This window comes from Lynx canadensis, chromosome A2 (genome assembly GCF_007474595.2).
Source record: "Lynx canadensis isolate LIC74 chromosome A2, mLynCan4.pri.v2, whole genome shotgun sequence".
In the NCBI taxonomy this organism is placed as follows: Eukaryota; Metazoa; Chordata; class Mammalia; order Carnivora; family Felidae; genus Lynx; species Lynx canadensis.
In genome coordinates this window covers 35384767-35403707 of record NC_044304.2, presented here as the reverse complement: position 1 = coordinate 35403707, position 18941 = coordinate 35384767, and the positions used below count along the sequence as shown (strand labels likewise).

The 18941-nt window shown below is 41.7% G+C and overlaps 1 protein-coding gene across 2 annotated transcripts in view; it reads right to left on the bottom strand.

Moving 5' to 3' along the window:
* TAFA1 (TAFA chemokine like family member 1) overlaps positions 1 to 18941 on the bottom strand; it is a 514644-nt gene that overhangs the window by 262016 nt on the left and 233687 nt on the right. The gene's annotated exons all lie outside the window — the stretch shown is intronic.

Genomic DNA, 18941 nt, shown 5'->3' with positions numbered 1-18941 from the left:
ACACATGGCTTCAGATTATGGCAATAAGCCAATTAAAACCACACGCTTATGCCTGGGAGCTGGGCAGCATCCCCTAGGGAAGATGGTTGCAGAAGCCAGATAAGCTGGTGGACAAAGGTGGCCCGATTCTCTGGCCTTCCTTTCCTATTCTCTGCACATCCTCAAGCATCTAGAAACCGCACTTCCCGCTCTAGGTCTCCTGGAATGATCCGTGCTCCCAATCCCTAACCAAGAACGGACAGCCCTATATTCTAGAAATGCAGCATTTCAAACCTGGAACAAGTGTGGTAAAGGAAAATAGCAATCCTGGGCACGCCACGGAGGTATAAAGATTCAACACACTTCTGTTTGTGAAAGCTCTTTGTAAACCTTAGAAAATGAGCCAAATGTCAGTATCACTAGCAGTGGAAGTGAAGGAGGCAGAGATTTCCTTAGGGTCAGTCTATCCGGACCGCCTCCTCGAGGAAAGGACGTGAATTATGTCTCTTATAAAACCTTTAACTCCACAACACACATCCTAGAGATCTCTCCAATTAAAGAGGTTTTCTATCTCCCTCTCATTCCATTAAGCCCCAAATCAAACTTCACTCTTCACCAATGGCAGGGACACCCTTACTCCAATGGTGTCAAAATTTAAACGACCATCCTGGCTGTAGCTGAAATCGCGCCCCATGAAAACGGTGACGTTCCACTTCTGTCTCAATTCAGCCCCAGCGGTGACCACTTTACTTTAATGTTGCCCTTATCACGGGTGCTTTCTTTTCCCTACAAAGGAAATGTTTTAAGTATAGCAGCTTGGCATGTGCAAGAGGAATAAGAACTCGCTGACTGCGTCTGGGGAGTCTCAATCTGACGGCGCCGGTCAATTTAGAAACTCAAGACGTTAGCATTCCACCGACTGTATAATTTTTTTCTTCTCAATATTCAGAGCTTTTACTTGAAGGTAGAAACCCTTTAAAATGACATGTGAGAGGGGTGAAATGTCCCGGAGAAATAGCTCAATGCTATTGGGCCTGGCACCTTAATGAGCCACGTCAGGGCCAGGTGGTCCAGACCCTTCTAAAGGGCTGGTTTAGCTTCTCTGTCACTCAGCAGTGCTTGTAGACCATGGGAGGGAAGGGACTTGGCTGTCTTGGGCCAGCTCTGGAACAAGCCTCACAGAGACAGCTCCTTCCAACTGGCTGCGAAGCCGTGTTTTTCATGTTCATGTGATCTTTCTAAGGACTGAAGATGAACTCAGTAAGTTCGGGCTTCACATCGCATCTGTGCCCCAGAAAAGTTCCTCTCCCTACAGGGACAGATCAAAACATCCTTCCGACATTTCAGAATTCATAGAAATTCCCACTGGGAACATCAAGTGTGATGTGGCCAAACCTTGCCAGGAGTCAATAGGCCGGTCTTGGTGGGATGCTGGGTGAGTGTGCTAAATCATCTTTAATTAACGCATGAGTTGCCCTTGATGGTGGGGAGTCATTTTCACATGAAAAGACCTCTCAAATTAGGTTGATGTTGGAGGCAGCAGGGCCAGGGCCCCTTTGGAATACACAGGGAGCATGCTGCGGTTAGATTTCCTAGCAAGAAATGATTAAGACAAAGAGAGTGAAATCAACACATGTTAATAACGGCTGAGGAAAATTAAATAGGAGATTGTGATCTAAGTGAACAGAGGCTCAGAAAGGGTTTTTGATGAGATTCTTTTTTTTAATTTTTTTTTCAACGTTTATTTATTTGTGGGACAGAGAGAGACAGAGCATGAACGGGGGAGGGGCAGAGAGAGAGGGAGACACAGAATCGGAAACAGGCTCCAGGCTCTGAGCCATCAGCCCAGAGCCTGACGCGGGGCTCGAACTCACGGACCGCGAGATCGTGACCTGGCTGAAGTCGGACGCTCAACCGACTGCGCCACCCAGGCGCCCCGATGAGATTCTTTTTTAAAAAAAAGCTTTCAAGTTAAACAGAACCGTGATGAGGGGAAAATAAAAATTGGAAGGATGGAAACTATACTAAATTGAACATGTTTCTTGCATTGCCAGTTAAGCAGCCCCGGAATTTCTAACTACAATATTATATAAAAATGCCCCCAATTTTTATGTACATTTTCATAACACATGCTAATTTTATACAAGGGCCATATGTTATTATAGGAGCTCTTAATAATTATCGATAAAGTCTTACCATCTTTTGTCAGCGTTACTGAGGTATAACTGGCAAATAAAATTATAAGATATTTAAAATGGACAACCAACATGATGGTCTGGTGTTTGTATATATTGTGAAGGGACTCCGCCCAGTAGGTTAACATAACTATCACCTCACACATCAACCTTTACTTTTTTCTGGGTTGAGACATCTAAGCGCTACTCTTTTAAGCAAATTTCAACTGGACGTGCAGTGTTATCAACTGTGTATCGTCGCTGCATTATACGTTACATCCTCACACCTTATTGGTAATCTGCAGATTCTTATTCAGTGAGTGTGGGGTGGGGTCTGGGATTCTGAGTTTCTACAAAGCTCCCAGGTGCTGCTCGTGTCTGGACTGTGTTTTACATGGAAAACATGCTAGGATACCTTTGATGATATCCAAAGCAAAACATGGCCTGACATCGGAGGAGAAGGCTTCCAATGTTAGGCATCAATTTACAAAGTTATTACAAGACTCTGAAATCACACCATCCGCAGCTGGTATTTCTTGTTCTGTGGAATAGCATTATCAGAAATTTTGATTTGCAAATATTCACTGAACGCTAGATTCACCATGGCAACCACTCAGTTAAACAAAATGACTAAGTCACATCAGTTTCTTATTATTCTGAAACAAAATATTTTAAAGGAAATACTCTGTAACAGAAAGCCAATTTTAAGTTTGTTTGTTTGTTTGTTTTTCGACGTTTATTTATTTTTGGGACAGAGAGAGACAGAGCATGAACGGGGGAGGGGCAGAGAGAGAGGGAGACACAGAATCGGAAACAGGCTCCAGGCTCCGAGCCATCAGCCCAGAGCCCGACGCGGGGCTCGAACTCACGGACCTCGAGATCGTGACCTGGCTGAAGTCGGACGCTTAACCGACTGCGCCACCCAGGCGCCCCTGTTTGTTTTTAAACAGAGACAATATAACATACTCCTAAGAATCAAAACAGTCAACAACATGCCATACAGGACCCCTGACCAATCAGAACCAACATGTTGCATCAACTTAAGTCATGGTATACTAGCTAGGCAACCAGGGTATATTAGCTAAACATAACTCCTGATTTCTAACCCACTTTGGTTATTTTTTTTTTAATTTTAGAATTATCTTAGGTTAAATTTTTTTTTTAACATTTATTTATTTTTGAGACAGAGAGAGACAGAGCATGAACGGGGGAGGGTCAGAGAGAGGGAGACACAGAATCTGAAACAGGCTCCAGGCTGTGAGCTGTCAGCACAGAGCCCGACGCGGGGCTCGAACTCACGGACCGCGAGATCATGACCTGAGCCAAAGTCGGCCGCCCAACCGACTGAGCCACCCAGGTGCCCCAGGATTATTTTAGGTTAATAGAGAGTTGCAAAGCTACTACAGACAGCTCCTGCATATCCTTTATTCAGCTTGGCCTAGTATTAACATCCTATATAATCACAGTTCATTTGTTAGAACTAAAAAATTAACAACGGTACATTACTGTTGACCGAACCAGAACCGCCTTTGAATTTGACTAGCCTTTTCCCTTTTGTCCCTTTCTTCCCCGGGATCACACATTTTATTTAGTACATGTGTGTCCTTTGTCTCCTCTGCTTTCTACCGTTTCTTTATCTTTCCTGGTTTTTCATGATCTTCAGAGTCGGGAAGAGGAATTTTGTAAAATGTCCCTAAAATTGAGTTTGTTTGATGTTTCCTCCTGATTAAGTTGGGATTCTGAGTTTGGAGGAAGGATATCAACCAGGTGGAGTGTCTTTCTTATCCCACCATGTTGGGGAGCATGATATGAATGCTTTAGCATTGGTTATATTTACCTTGATCACTTGGTTAAGACAGTGCCTTCCAGGTTTAGCCACTGTAAACACAGTTATAGTTTTTTACCTTTTTTCCTACCATTTATACGCTATTCTTTGGAAGCAAGTCATTAAGTTCATCCCATACTGTAGGGGAAGGGTAGCCAACTTTTAGAGGAAACTAAGAGTCCCTTCTATGCTCACTCTTTGAAGATAGATCATTTCTTCTTTTGCAAAATGGCAATTCTAAAGGTAATTAACTCAAAAAGTTATTGTGATGAGGAAATAAAATCATGAGTGTTGTGCCCTTGGCTCAGGGCTTGGCACACAGTAGGTGTTCATTTGTCCACGCATTCACTGATTCAACAACTATTCATTAAGCACCAATCATGCCTGAGGCAATATCCTGGGTATCCAAATACAATGTTAAAAACCAACCAACCAACCAACCAAAAGACACAGTCCCTGTTCTTACAGAGTTAATTGTCTACTGGGGAAGATGGATGTTAAACAAACACAGAGAAAAATGTAACACTACTAACGGAAGTAAGTTATACAAAGGAAAAGATCAGTATGCTTTTCAGAAAAATAGATTAATGATGGAGAGACTAATTTAAATTCTAGGGTAGGGTGGCTGGGCTTCAAAGAAGTGCTCTCTAGGAAAGTTATATTTAGCTGAGATCTGACGGATGAGCAGGAACGAGAGGTAGGAAGTACAAATGGAAGGTGTCCCACATAGGAGAACAGCATGTGCACACGTACTGTGGCTAAAAATACTTCATGTATTCAAGGACCGAGGGAAGGACAGTGTGGTTAAAGGCACTGAGCGAGGCAGGACAGGACATGAAGCGAGAGAGGGAGGCAGGAGCTTGATGCATTCTGTTTACCCCAAGTCCAAGAAGTGAGTATGCTCAGCATGGGAGTGACACGAGGTGGTGGACAATCCTCAGTAATCAGGTGGGCTGCAGTGTGAAAAACAGACCAGAGGAGGTACAAAGGCATTTGGGAGATATGGCTAATGTGGGCAGAGCAGAGTTGGTGGCAGCGGAGAGAGGGAGGGAGAAGTGGATGGACCCACTCGATAAACACATCAACAAACATCAAAACTCTGACAACCCTCTTTTCCCCTATTATCCAGCTTGATTTACATTGTAATTAACCCTCCAGTTAAATTTGTTGTCCTCATATTCCAAAGTCTTCAAAAAGCATTCTTCACGTCAAGTTCATGCACATGAATTTATAAATAAGACTATATGCATGAAAACATTCAAAAACAATCATACAAATGCTTTCAATGCTATCTTTATTTTTTATGGTAGACACTCAAGATGTTTAACAGTGAGTGCTAAGTAATGGACAGAGACATTATTTTCTTAAGGACACAGTAACAGCTCATAAATAACACCACAGGTGAAGCATCATTTAAAGATGTGACTTTAACTACAATGTGAGGAGATAGGTACAATTATCATCCCCACTTTACAGATGTGATAACTAAAGTACAAAAATGTTAAGTACCCTAATCAATGTCTTGATCTCACAGTTTATCTACATGCTCTGACACATCTCAGTGCTAAGGGAGTTTGGGTTTGACAGAATACTTGGCATTTCCCTGTGGCTAAAGGAAGAATTAAAGAAGTATATTTTTAAAATGTGGCAACGCTTTAGCAACCATGCCCTAAAAACTCCTGAGACTGAGTGAGATTGAAAGACCAAGTGAGAATAAAAATTCTTGTATTCTACTCCACAACTGAAAAAGCTGTTATTATGCCCCAACTTAAAGGTAGCTGGAGGTAGCCATCTGGCCTGATATGAGAATCTAATATTCCACAAATGTTTTAACTCAATTTTCTGGCTTTGACAAATAGTACGTATTGCAGCAGTTAAAGCTACTGTTCTGAAAGAATGAATTAGTCCCAAATAGAATCACTGACAAGATGAGTTATTAGTAAATAGATTCATTAACCCCATTTCTCTTAAATAAAAACATGTTTGTTAAGACAGAAACCTTCTCAGTTTTGACAGCTTTAACTGTCTGTCAGCCAGAGAAAATGGAGTGGCCTTTCAGTTTCTATCAGCCTGCCTCCAATCATCCCTGCTACACACATGTTAGACAAAAGAAAATCCCAAGAAGCTCTGGGTCCCTTAAACAAGTAAATTATCATTCCTCACAAAACAGGCAAATGAACAAACAAAAAAAAATGTAAAGATCTCTACCATGGGATTTAGTTTTCCCTTGGTCTTTCCCTGTGTTGCAGCCATTGATCGTGGTATCCTATGAATGGACATCAAGACAATAGGTACTTCACACTACCAGACATAAAGTGGAATATAAAGTTTCCTTCCCAATAAATGTCACATTTAAGGAAAAAGACTGGTGACTGCTGATTGTACATCAAGACTTTTTAAAGGGTCCTCAATTTTGAATACTTCTTTGGTATACCAAAAGGTTGGTCAATGTTTTTCATTACCCAGATTTAATGATTACTTGTAATCGGTACCAAACCAATAAATGTAAATGGATTACATTATTTTTAATTAGACACAAACCAGATTTATATATGTAGATTTGTAAGTCAAAGCTAATAGAAAAAAACAATATTTAATAGAAGGTCATACGGAAACCACACCGTTTCTTTATTCCTTCTTTACTCAGTCACACTTCTCAGGTTGAATCATCCTACTTTAATCTAATAGTTTGGAGTTGCAGATGACCTAAAGATGCATGAATATTCGTCACCTGTTTCACTAGCGCTTATTGGACTTATTGCTTCCTTTTTTGGCAAAATGGTCACTCTTTGAAGGAGTTATTATTTCCTATTGTAAAATCAAATACCTTTGAGTGACAAGTAATTCATTACAAGATTCATTTCCTCCCCACCTTTTCAGTGGGGCCAAGTGTCTGCCACTTCCAGGGCTAGCTTTAGCCAGAGGATCAAATTACCTTTTCTATTCCTTTCACGATGTAGGCTGGCATTGTGTGTGTGGTTTGCTGCCAGCAGAATTAATTTGGTTCTCTGTGATCAATCAAATGATCTCACTACTCCCTTCTGCCGGCATGGCAGATACCATGGTCCTTGGGAGAGTCTGACATGAACATTCTAGAAGGTCACTTTCAGAAAACTAGGACTTAATTGTGGTAGACCCACTGTTAAAAACCAGGATTATTTGTAATATTGCTACTTATCTTTAGCTTTCCTCCACAGAGGTAATAACTATCCATCACAAGATCTCTTTGGTTCCCATATGGATGGATTTCAGCAGTAGTATTTAGAAAATGGCCTTGGTAATTATAGCCCTACTCCCCACCATGATGGCATATGGAATAGTGTTTTATTTCAGAGACTTATGCAAATGATGGCACAAGTATCTTCCTTCCAGGTTTAAAAACTTTTTCTGAGATTTGACTGAATTTTACACAGCAATTCACTGACATTTATCAAAAAGTACACTTTGAATCTTCCACCTCTACTAACAATCATCTTCGATGGCTCAATCTTGATGTAACTGATTTCCACACTTTCTCAGTAATTATTTGCATTATCTCTATCACATAACCTAATATATCTTGAATTCTCATATTTTGTCTTTTATCCATCTTGAAGACGAAGGCCCAATATGAGCCACAGTCATTTCTGTATGTGTATATACGGTTTCGTATATAACTTCGAGAACTCCAAAGAAACAGACTCCCTAGTCATTTTTATACATTTGCCGATTAGGTTTAGAGCTTCCACTTGGAATTAGTGTCACACAGTCATGACCTTCCACCCATCTCAACCGCCATTCAAAGGGATGGAAAAACTATTTCAACTCCACAACTTTGCAATTTGTAACTGGCTACCTTTTCCAACCTTCCACTGACTGGAGAGAAACATGACCTTCTAACTTGGTATTGTTGGCCAAGAAAAGTATCTTGATAAAATTTTCCTCATGAGGTCTCAGAAAATAAATTTTATACTGCAGAGCATTGGTGCCAACTCTCTGCCAGCAGGTTGAAACATGACCCAATCATCACCTGCCATGCATCTCTATTAGGATTCTCCTATCTGGCTAGAGAGAGAAAACACCAGCACAAGATAGCTAAAAAGCAATGCAGGGGTGCCGGGATGGCTCAGTTGGTTGAAATGTCTGACTTTGGCTCAAGATCTCATGGTTCGTGGGTTTGAGCCCCACGTCAGGCTTTGTGCTGACGCCACAGAGCATGCTTCGAATTCCCTGTCTCCCTCTCTATCTGCTCCTCCCCAACTCGCACTCTCTTCTCTCTCAAAAATAAATGAACATTTGAAAATTTTTTTAAAAAGCAATGCCAAGGAGTAGATGAATGTACAAGGGGTAGCACACAAAATCAGAGCTGGAGGAATGGAAAGCAGTGAGAAATGAAGTCCAGCAAGGGTGGCCAGTGAAGGCTTCATAAAGGGGTAAGATTTGAAGTGGACCTTAAGAGATGAATAGGAATCAGTGATCACAGTGGATCGGATAGGCAAATTGGGAATGAGGATTAGAATAGGCACTTAGGATAGTGCCTGGCAGGGAGATGAGACTGTAAAAGACACGTTCACTTTGAAAACTATACCAATTTAACTGATGCAGAGCAGAAATTATAGACAGCAAACTTAAAGGTCACCTTTTATTGAGTGCTTTCTACATCCAGTCATTGTTCTAAATGTTTTCACATGTATTAACTCATCTAATCATCACACCAGGGATATGAGATAGGTATCACTGTTACCTACATTTTGCAGAGCAGCCATAGAAATTTCAAGTAACCAGTCAACATCCTAAGTTGAGTAAGTGAGAGAGCTGGAATGTCAACCCACTATTTTGGCTCCAATAAGTCCTTAGAGCTAACATTCTTCATTAGTGCCAAGATCCGTGTCCATGCCTACAAGGACCAGACGGGTTATATATGATGTCTGTGGATGTCTGACTATAGACAGTGGTGCAGACTGTGGAAAACCGGAGAGCTCATGCCCCACACCAAATGGGCAGCCGCTGCTCATCTTCAGCCTGTGGGAACACGGGTCCGGTGTTGTGACTTCCGATTTTTCTAGAAGAGAATCTAGTATCCTAATTTGTGTGGAAAAAACATTTCGAAAAAAAGGTACGTATGGTCAAAATATCACCTGCAGATGAGCAATCTGAGATGTTGAGGATATGGGAGAGACGGGATTGAAAAGGTAGGCTGCTGTCAGATCACTGAGGGTCCGGAAATCACAAGAAGATAGAGGATACACAGCTGGAAGGCGATAGGATAGTGGGACTGAAGGAAAAGAAGGGCCACACCCTGTGAATTTTATAGGGGATAATTAACTGGATCTGTGACTGAAGGAGGGGATTAAGGGTAAGTGAAAGCGAGGAATACAATAAGAAATAAGCCAGCTGAGATTTTGAGTGAGGGGATGTCAACAGAAAAGGAAGTTAATTTCAAAGTTAAGTTTGTCAATAAAGTCAATAAAAGGGCACACATATATGAAATTATCTACTGAGTAACTAAAAAGCTATGCTGTGATTATAAATGATTAACGCTTTGGAATTGCATAGATGCCTCACCCTGGCTGTGGGCTTCTCAAAAGGGTCCTATCAGTGAGTTATTTATTATCCCTTTGTTTTCAGTTTCCTAGCAGGTAAAGCATTTCACTTCCCTGCTCCACCCACATAGGGCTTTCCATTATCCACAGAAAGAGATCCAGGGTCTTTATCTGGCCTCCAAGGCCCTGGCCCTCCTACCCCTCTCAGCACATTCCATTCACAGAGGCCATACTCTGTTCTTCACAAGCACTGTTTCTTCCACAGGACCTTTGCACAGGATGGTTTCTAAGCCTGGAACACTTTCCCCGGAGCTCACTCACACCATTGCTTTACTTAGCTCTCTGCTCAGATTTCATTTTTTTACTCCCTCTCTTCCACCACCGTCTCGTCTTTCATTTACTATCTCATGCCCCCACTAGAAGGCAAACCTTGCCTTTCCTTATCACTATATCCACAGTACCTAGGACAGTGCCTGGCCTAGAGTGGGCACTCAGCGAATGCTCACTGAAGGCTATGAATGGATAGAATGAAAACGACAAAGGAAGGGAACAGGAGAACTGCTAACAGAGAAGTATGCAGATCAAAGAGACGATACGCGTCAAGCACTTAGCACATAGCCGCAGCAAACATTAAAGAAGAAAAAGTAGCTGAAAAAGACAGGAGGTATTAAGACAGGGCAGAGAGCTGGAGGTGAGTCCTGGAGTTTGGTGTCTGAGATTGTGAACAGGATCGTGAGCAGCTAAATCTGTACCCACCATCAGGACCCAAACTCTTGAAGGACTATCACCTGCACTGAGTGAGAAGTGAATGGCCACATTTTGTTTTCTTTTGTTTTCTTGTTTAAAGATAATCTATAAACTGCCACTTATCACTGCTTTGCTAATAAACTGGAGATAAGGGAATGGTGCGGTCTTACACCAAAAGCAGTGAGAAGTCAAAAGAAAGCAAATGCCAAATATCTTATGTACTGTAGCTCTTTCAAAAATTACCATTTCATTACCATAATAAGGAAAAGAAGGTTCTTTTTCTGATTGTTGTGTAATTATGCCCTTTATGAATAGTAACTGACTTGAAAATAGATCCTTGTCTTGTAGGGTCAGGCTCCAGGGAAAAAGAAAATTGCTAGAAAAATGACCAAAGGAACCACTTAAGTTTGCCCAACGTGGCTAGAAAATTCCTTCTCTTCTCTGAATCCCTATCGGAATCCCCACTCAAGCCATTTTCCTTTTGCCTTAGGGGTTGGCCACCTGAAAAAGAAATAATGGGTGGGGATTTTAAAGGGCACAAGATAATCTGTTGCTAAGTCTGTGAATGTTTTGGGAACAGAGCTAGTCTCTTGACCATGGGAAATATTATGGGTTATTCTGAGAGAGTCTGGATAGACAAGGTAGGGGCCCCCCTCGGGATAAAATATGAGCCAGAGGCCAGGCTGAACTAGGAATTATGTAACTCTTGCTCTAGTTTTCAGGTCCCTAATACTGAACATTGGTATATCATACCTTCTCAGGATATTATAAGCAAAGAGGTCTGGTTAATTCTGAGACCATTTTCAAACGATGACAAAATGCCTGAACAATAATCAGAAAGTGTGTTTATTGTCTGTTCAGTATCAAGATAACAAACCTCTGCAAGGGGTATTATTATTATCCCCATGGGACAGACAAGCAAACTGAGAGTCACTTTTGTCCAGGGTTACATACACAGTTAGCAGGCAGAGGAGTGTGGATTAGAATCACCACATTGAACCATGAGGCAGGGATAGGACTATAGGTAATGACAGGGCATGCCTATTCACTGAACTACTTTTTCTCCGGAATGGATTTGTTGCGTGCCTTCACATTAATAATCTCTATATACATTTGGGAGATGAAAACCCTGAAAAAGTTGTCGGTCAGAGAGCCATTTTTCATTGTTCGGTGTTCTTCAGGTACGTGCCTTTGGAGGACAAGTAATTGAAACACACACACGTCGCAGTCTAGGGGCCCACACTGGAGCGGAGGCTGTGCTTCCGGCCCTGGAGAGTATTCAGAAAATACCAGCACGTCTCTGAGACAGGGCTTCATAATGGGGCAGTGCTGCACCTTCTGTAGCTTGGGCAGCCTTAGCTTTATCCTGCTCCCTTCTGTCTAGTGGTAAAGTGGATCTCAGGCACTGGGCGGGGGAGGTAGGCCATCTCATGTCCTCTTTTCAGTGTTTCTTTCCTTCCTGGGCTTGAGGTGCTCAGTTTTCCATCCCATTGCTTCCAAATTTAGCTTTGGCAGGGGGTGGTACAGGACACCATGTTGTTTATGTTTCTTGGGCAGCCATTCTATTTTTTCTGGTAACAGAAGCTCTACTTCCTCTGGAGAAGCACCTTTATTTATTTTATTTATTTTTTTAAAGTTTAGTTACGTTTGAAACAGAGAGAGAGACAGAGAGATACAGACCTTGAGCAGGGGGAAGGGCAGACAGAGAGGGAGACACAGAACCTGAAGCAGGCTCCAGGCTCTGAGCTGTCAGCCATGGCCCGACGCGGGACTCAAACTCACAAACTACAAACTCAAACTCACAAACGTGGGACCCAGATGATGACCTGAGCTAAAGTCGGATACTTTACCGACTGAGCCATCCAGGCACCTCTGGAGAAACACCTTTATTGTATTCTTATGCCTCTTGATACAAGGGAGGAGCAATGTTGAAATCAAGCCCTGGTAGTCGTCAACCTCTCAGGGATGTCCTGGGACACAAACCAGGTAACGAAGACTCCGTCTCAGAACTATTGCTGATACACCTGGGAGAGACATTTTCTCCAAAGTGGAATTTTTGACCTGGTGGATGTGAAGCCTGGAATCCCTGAAATATCTTGACTTGACGGGAAGGTTCTGCCCAGTAGTGAAACTCAGGTAAGACAGGCAGGATCAGGGATTAGGGGAGACCAAGTTCTGAGGACGTCATTGAGTTCCTGGATTTGGTTTTATTTCTGGATTATTTTAGTCACTTGAACTACTATTTTTTTTTTTTTTTTTTTTTTTTTTTGGTGCTTAAACCTATTTGAATTGGGTTTCTGAAGGCAGCTGGCTTGTGTGGGGATATCTTCAGTAGGCATGATGACTTTAGTAAGATGTTTACTTTGATGTTTGGTTTCAGCCATTGTACAAACTTTGTTCTTTCCAAGTGATCTATCTCATCCTTAATCTTTTCTCAATAATTTAATTTTATTTCTAGGAACGTCAAGCCCAAAGGCAGATTGAAATCTTCTCTCCACTAATGATCTGCAACTACAGAGCTTTATCAAGTGTTTGCACTTAGTGGTCCTTATTAGGGTTGTGTATGAACCAAACTGGGATTTTCTTGGATTTATAAAACAAGTAGCCCCACACTCGGACTTCGCAAATAAAGCTTTCTGTACTATTACCACTGCATAATGGTTATTAGAGATTATTACAATGAATATTTTTACTGTTTCACAACTGAAAGTGTTCTAGTCAAAGCCCCCTCCCCAGTCAAGCTTGCAGACAAAACTCACAGGTGTCTGTACTTGGCCCTAACTCTTTGTTTTTCTAGGTCATGATGCTCCCCATTCTCAGAAAATAGACCACAATTACAAAACATATTCTTCTCCAGCTGGACCACACCCCACATCCAGGACGGCCCCCTGGGAAACCGTCACCGCCTACTCTACCCGGCCAAGAGATGACCCCCTCCCTACACACTCTCCCCTATGGGCATAGCTGTAACCCTCTCACATCCTTCAAACCCCTTAAAAGTCCCACACTAATAGAAATTCGGGGCCACCATCACTCTTGAGGTCCGGCCCCTCTCCTCCCTTGGAGAGTAAGTAAACTCTATCCTGTCTGTTGATGCACTCCGTGCAATTCTTTGCCACCCGGGTCATTGGCCACCCTAACAACAATCATTTCAGCCATTGTTTTTGACAAGCATGCACTGAAAGCCAGTTATGTTTTCAAGGCTCGCATTCATCGGATTCTCAAAGTCCAGGTCTTAAAAGGATCTTAAAATGAGATTTTTTTTTTTTTTGTAACAGTTTTTGCAACTAAGTATTCCAGATGTGGTCACCCTTAGTTCTGCCCTTTAGCCTATAGTACCTTGATATTCAAATGATCTACAGTTTTTCAAGGATACAAACCACAGCCTGAGAATTTAAGTCACCTTTCCAAAGTTACACTACATAATTCACAACGACAGACTTTCTACGCATCTCCACACAAATGGAGACAAAGAGTGATCAGGCCAATTGATTCGGGCTCAGTGCAGAAACACTGCAGAGAGCTCAGAGCCCAAGGTGCCCACCAGAACTTAATTCAATCACCCAGTTGCAAGAATTTCCCCTTCACGTTCCAGGGTAGAGTCAGAAGCCTTCCTGCGAGGGTGGTTTTGTTTTGTTTTTTAAATCAGACGTAATGATATCCCTTTCTCCCATGCACGGCTGCAATCAGATCACTGGCTTAAAGAAATTTGTGGAAAAAGGAAAGGATCCAGCAAGTACAAATTAAAACAATGAGGGCAGCGCTTGGGGAGAGAGTCAAACAGGACCCTGCTTACAGCCCTACAGAATCCCGGGCCCGAGGGTGCACGGATCCTGCCCAGCCTGTCACCTCCAGGTCCCCTGGCCAAACCTGTAGCGGGAGCGACTTGAAGTGGCTTCAGGCAAAAACCATCCTGAAATTGACAAGGTTCCAAACGAGGCCAGGTGAGGAGGCCTGCTGGAGGTCACCAGGGCTGGAATTAGGACAGGTGCTAGCTCTGGTGACATGTGAAATGAGAAAAAGTAATCCTCCCATGCCTTTGTTTTTGTTTTTTGGTGGTTTTTTTTTTTTTTTTTTTTTTTTTTTGCAGGGGTGGGTGTGGGGAGTCTTCAAAGCAGGAGGAGAAGGAATTAAACCATTCCTAGCAAAAGAGAGAATCTCCTCCAGAGGATGCGTATGAAACAGAGATGTAGCTAGTGTGGGAGGGGATATTCCAGGTGGACTTTCTTCACGATGATACACAACAAACATCTCTGTGTTTCTAATTACACTCATCTTTCACACTCCAGAAAAGGAAGGAGGGAGACAGCACCAGGTAAGACGTGCGTAGGGTGGTTCGACGTTTTAATAATAGCAACACACTAACTCATATGTCATGAAGTTTATTATGTGCCAGGCATTTTGCTCATCATCTGACATAATTTCATTTCATCAACCCCCTTGAGGCGAGAATCATTATCCTCTGGCATTTAGCTGACGGAGAAACTGAGGCACCAGGAAGCTCAATAAGCACAGGGGCCAATATTGGGACTCAAGTGGCCTAATTCCCTAACTTTGTTTTTTCTCATTCCATGTTTTCATCTGTATTACCCTTCAGAATCACCAGTCACCTATTCTTTCTCCGATCCTTCTCCCCAGGGGGAAAAGTGAAGACTTGCCCATTTTCCAAGTACTCTAACCCTCGCATTATAGTGCAAGGTGGAACCAAGTCAGTGAGCTGAAGCAGAACGATGCACCACTCCCTGTTAGGAGACAGTAACAATCCTTTGACTGGGGACGGCACTCTGCCATTTGCAAAGTCCTTTCCCTGTATAATCCCATTTCATATTCACAACAGACCAGTGAGAGCTCATTATACAGAGAGAAAACAATGAGAACAATGAAAACAGACTGACCAAGAGGATCCCAAACCCTTATTTTCTTATTCCAGTGTTGTGTCCCCGGGAAGGTTGGGACCCCGTCCGAGGTTGGTTTGGGCACAATGAAGGCAACAGATGGCTGGGGTTTGGGTGGTTGCCTTAGGATAAGTGTGAGATACTCAAGTTCCAGGGCACGTCAACTGATTTCACTACCTTACAAGCTCCACACAGAGGTATGGAAAAAGGAACTCCAAGAGCAGACAGAGGGGAATGCCAGACTCGGTTGCTGACTTCGGAGATAGGGGCAGGGAATGAAACACACAGATTCTTGGTCCTTCCATTTCTGGACACTGTGTCACGTTAACTTTTACCCGTGCCTGTGTCTTGCCTACTGCCCTCAATAGGCTTTCTCTTGGCTCCTGTCAAAGACCCACATGCTTACTCTTGCTTCAAAACACCCAGCTGATACATTGCACAACACAGTGAAAACAATAAAAGCTAAGCCTCAAGAGCAAAGCATTATTTTCCTTTGTGATCTACACTAATAAGATGTGCAGGTTTAGAATTGGAGGCTGCTCAAGGTCATTCAGCAAGTAACCAGTAGAGGAAGCAAAACGATTCATCTTGTGATTTTTTGCTCTACCCACAACATTTTCTATTTGCAAAAGGTGACCAAGTACCAAACGTTTATGAAAAAAAGTAGAACTATGGTAAAAAAAACAAAACAAAACAAAAAAGAACTCTGGCCAATTCCCTTCCAGGCAACATATGGCACTAGGTGACCCTCTTATTCACTTTGCTTTAATTGGCAACATCTAAAGCAAGCCTCCATGAAATGAAAACTAGCACATTAGAAATATATGTAAATTGAGGGTATAACATGTAAATCACAAAGAAATCATTACTACAGGTTAATGTCCAGGAAAATAGCCTATCAAGATTTTAAAAAGGAATTAGAGACTCAAATAAGGAGAGTCATCCATAGCTATGTGATCTTTGTTGAAAATCAGAATGATTCTGGAAGAATTTCTGTTAAATACAAACTGAGTAAAAAAAGAGCAAAAATGTGTTAGATGCCCTGGTTGTAACCATTGGCAGGGTAAAGAGTATCATTTAGAAAGTGATCCTGGGGGTGCCTGGGTGGCTCAGTCAACTAAGCGTCCAACTTCTGCTCAGGTCATGATCTCACAGTCCTGAGTTTGAGCCCCGTGTTGGGCTCTGTGCTGACAGCTAGGAGCCTGGAGGCTGCTTTGCATTCTGTGTCTCCCTGTCTCTGCCTCTCTCTCTCTCTCTCAAAAATAGTAAATAAACATTAAAAATTTGTTAAAAAAAAAGAAAATGATTATGGATGAAGACATCATTTCATTTTCTAAAATGGTTATAGATAAAATAGCAAACTTCTGGTTGAATTTCATTACTGGTCTCCAAACTTCTAGCTGCTTTCTTGATCTGCAGAAACGTATTTTGAAGGTTCTGCCAAAGAGGTCATTTTGATCCTGACTGAGCAATATAATGACTTGAGAGATGAAAAGCCTTGATTCTGAGCTTCCTTTGGTGAGCAAACATTTTAGTACTAAGCATGTTATGGGTTTTTGATCAGAGACACCTGGATTCTAACTCTTTATATCACATTATCTTTGCGATCTTGTCATATTGGTTAATGTTTTCCAACCTTTGTTTCCATAGCTCTAAAATGAACATAATAATAATGCGCACATAGGTTTGTATGCAAAATAATAGTCAATAATTTAGGTAAAATGCTTATAAATATGCCTGGCACAGGGTAAGTGCTCAACAGTTTCTAATTATCATTATGGGAGACGACACATAACTTATTTAAGGACTATGTATCTTTTAAAATATCCTGCTGTGATGAAGTGGATGAGGAGTAACTTTTTGATAACCATTGCCAGAGTCAATGGGCATCACAGGAAATCAAATGAGTCTGAACATAAACCTCATACTTTTTGTAAAATTTAACTAAAAATAGATCATGGACTTCAATCTAAACCATAAAACACTAACATGTCTAGGGGGAAAAAATACAAGAAAGTCTTCAGGACCCAGGAGTAAGCAAAAAGGGCTTAGACTTGATGTCAAAAGAACAGTAAATGCAAGGAAAAACTGAGAAAGTGGACCTGGTCAAAATTAAAAACTTCTGCTCAGCAAAAAGAGGATTTTGCTCTGCAAAAGAGCATTAAGGAGATGAAAAGACAGATTAGGGGCTGAAAGAAACTATTTGCCAATCACATATATGATACCAGGCGTAAACTACAATAGATCAAGTTCGCCTCAAACTCAACATTAGAAAATGAACACTGGAACTAGAAAATGAATAAACGACATGACAGTTCACTGGAGAGGATATACCCACGGCAACTAAGCACATGAAAAGATGTTCAACATGATTAGCCATTAGGGAAATGCAAATTAAAACCACAATAAGGTATCACTGAACACCTATCAGAATCGCTACAATAAAAAATAGTCGTCAGATCAAATGCTGGTGAGGATTCAGCGGAACTGCATCCCTCACACATTACTATTGGAATATAAAATGGTACAGCCACTCTAGAAAATAGCTTGGCAGTTGCATTAAAAACTAAAAAAGGAATTACCACATACGATCCAGAAATCACACAATCGGTTATTTTCTGCAGAGAAATGAAAAATTATTCTCCTTAGAATGTGCACAGCATATTTACTCACAATACCCAATACCCTGAAGCTACACAAATGTTCTTCAGACGGTAAATGGTTACACAAACTGCGGCGTATCTCTATCGTGGAAGATTACGTGGCGATAAAAATGAGTGGACTCTGGATACACCTAGCACTCTGGAAGAACCACAAGGAAGTTGTACCGAATGAAAAACATCCCTCTTGAAAAGTTACATACTGCATGATTCCACATATGTTGTATTTGTGGACTAGTGGAATCATAGAATGGTGAACAGATTAGCGGTTGTGAGCTGCTAGAAATGGGAGAAACACATGGGTGTGGCTATAAAGGGTTTGCACAAAGCAGCCTTGTGAGGACAGTCAATCAAGTATCTTCATTGCCGTGGTGGTCCGTGAAGCTACACGTGATGAGATTGCACAGATATAGGCGTGCTCACATATATGCACACATGCGCACACGCAGGCACATGAGTGTAGGCGTCAACTGGCGAAATGCGAATTCGCTCGGTGAATTGGACCAGCGTCAATTCCCTGGCATTGCCATGGTACTTTAATTGCACACCAGGTTAACGCTGGGGAAGCCGCTGAGTGAAGGGTGCGACAGAGGACCCCCAAACCATACATTTGGTCACAACTTCTTTGGAATCTGTGATTATTTCACAATACAAAGTTACAAAAACTATGCTGATTTCAGGATTTTAGGTAAGCACTTGCAAAGCCTTGCACTTTAGGAAAAATTCCACTGTGACACCGAAGCTCACGGGTACTCGTGCTGTTCGGGAGAGAGAATAATTTAAAATGCTTCCTAGGAAATTAGAGATGGAAAACAGCATTTATTTCATCATACTTTCTCCACTGCACATGCACACACATCTCACATCGCTCCTTGAGAATCCCCATATGCTAAGTGTTACATACAACACATACAGCAATAAGTTTTATATAGTCCGCATCAAATTTTACAGTTTATGTAACGATATGTGCCTGCACTTAATTCTGACCAGTCACACTGAAATAGGAGAAAGAAATCACATTTTTGGTCCTATAACTAAATTTGTGATGTTAGCAAATCAACTCTCTAAATTGTTTTTAATATGGTGATTAAACTAGGTGATATTAAAGATTCCAGCTATAATTAAATAACACCTAATAA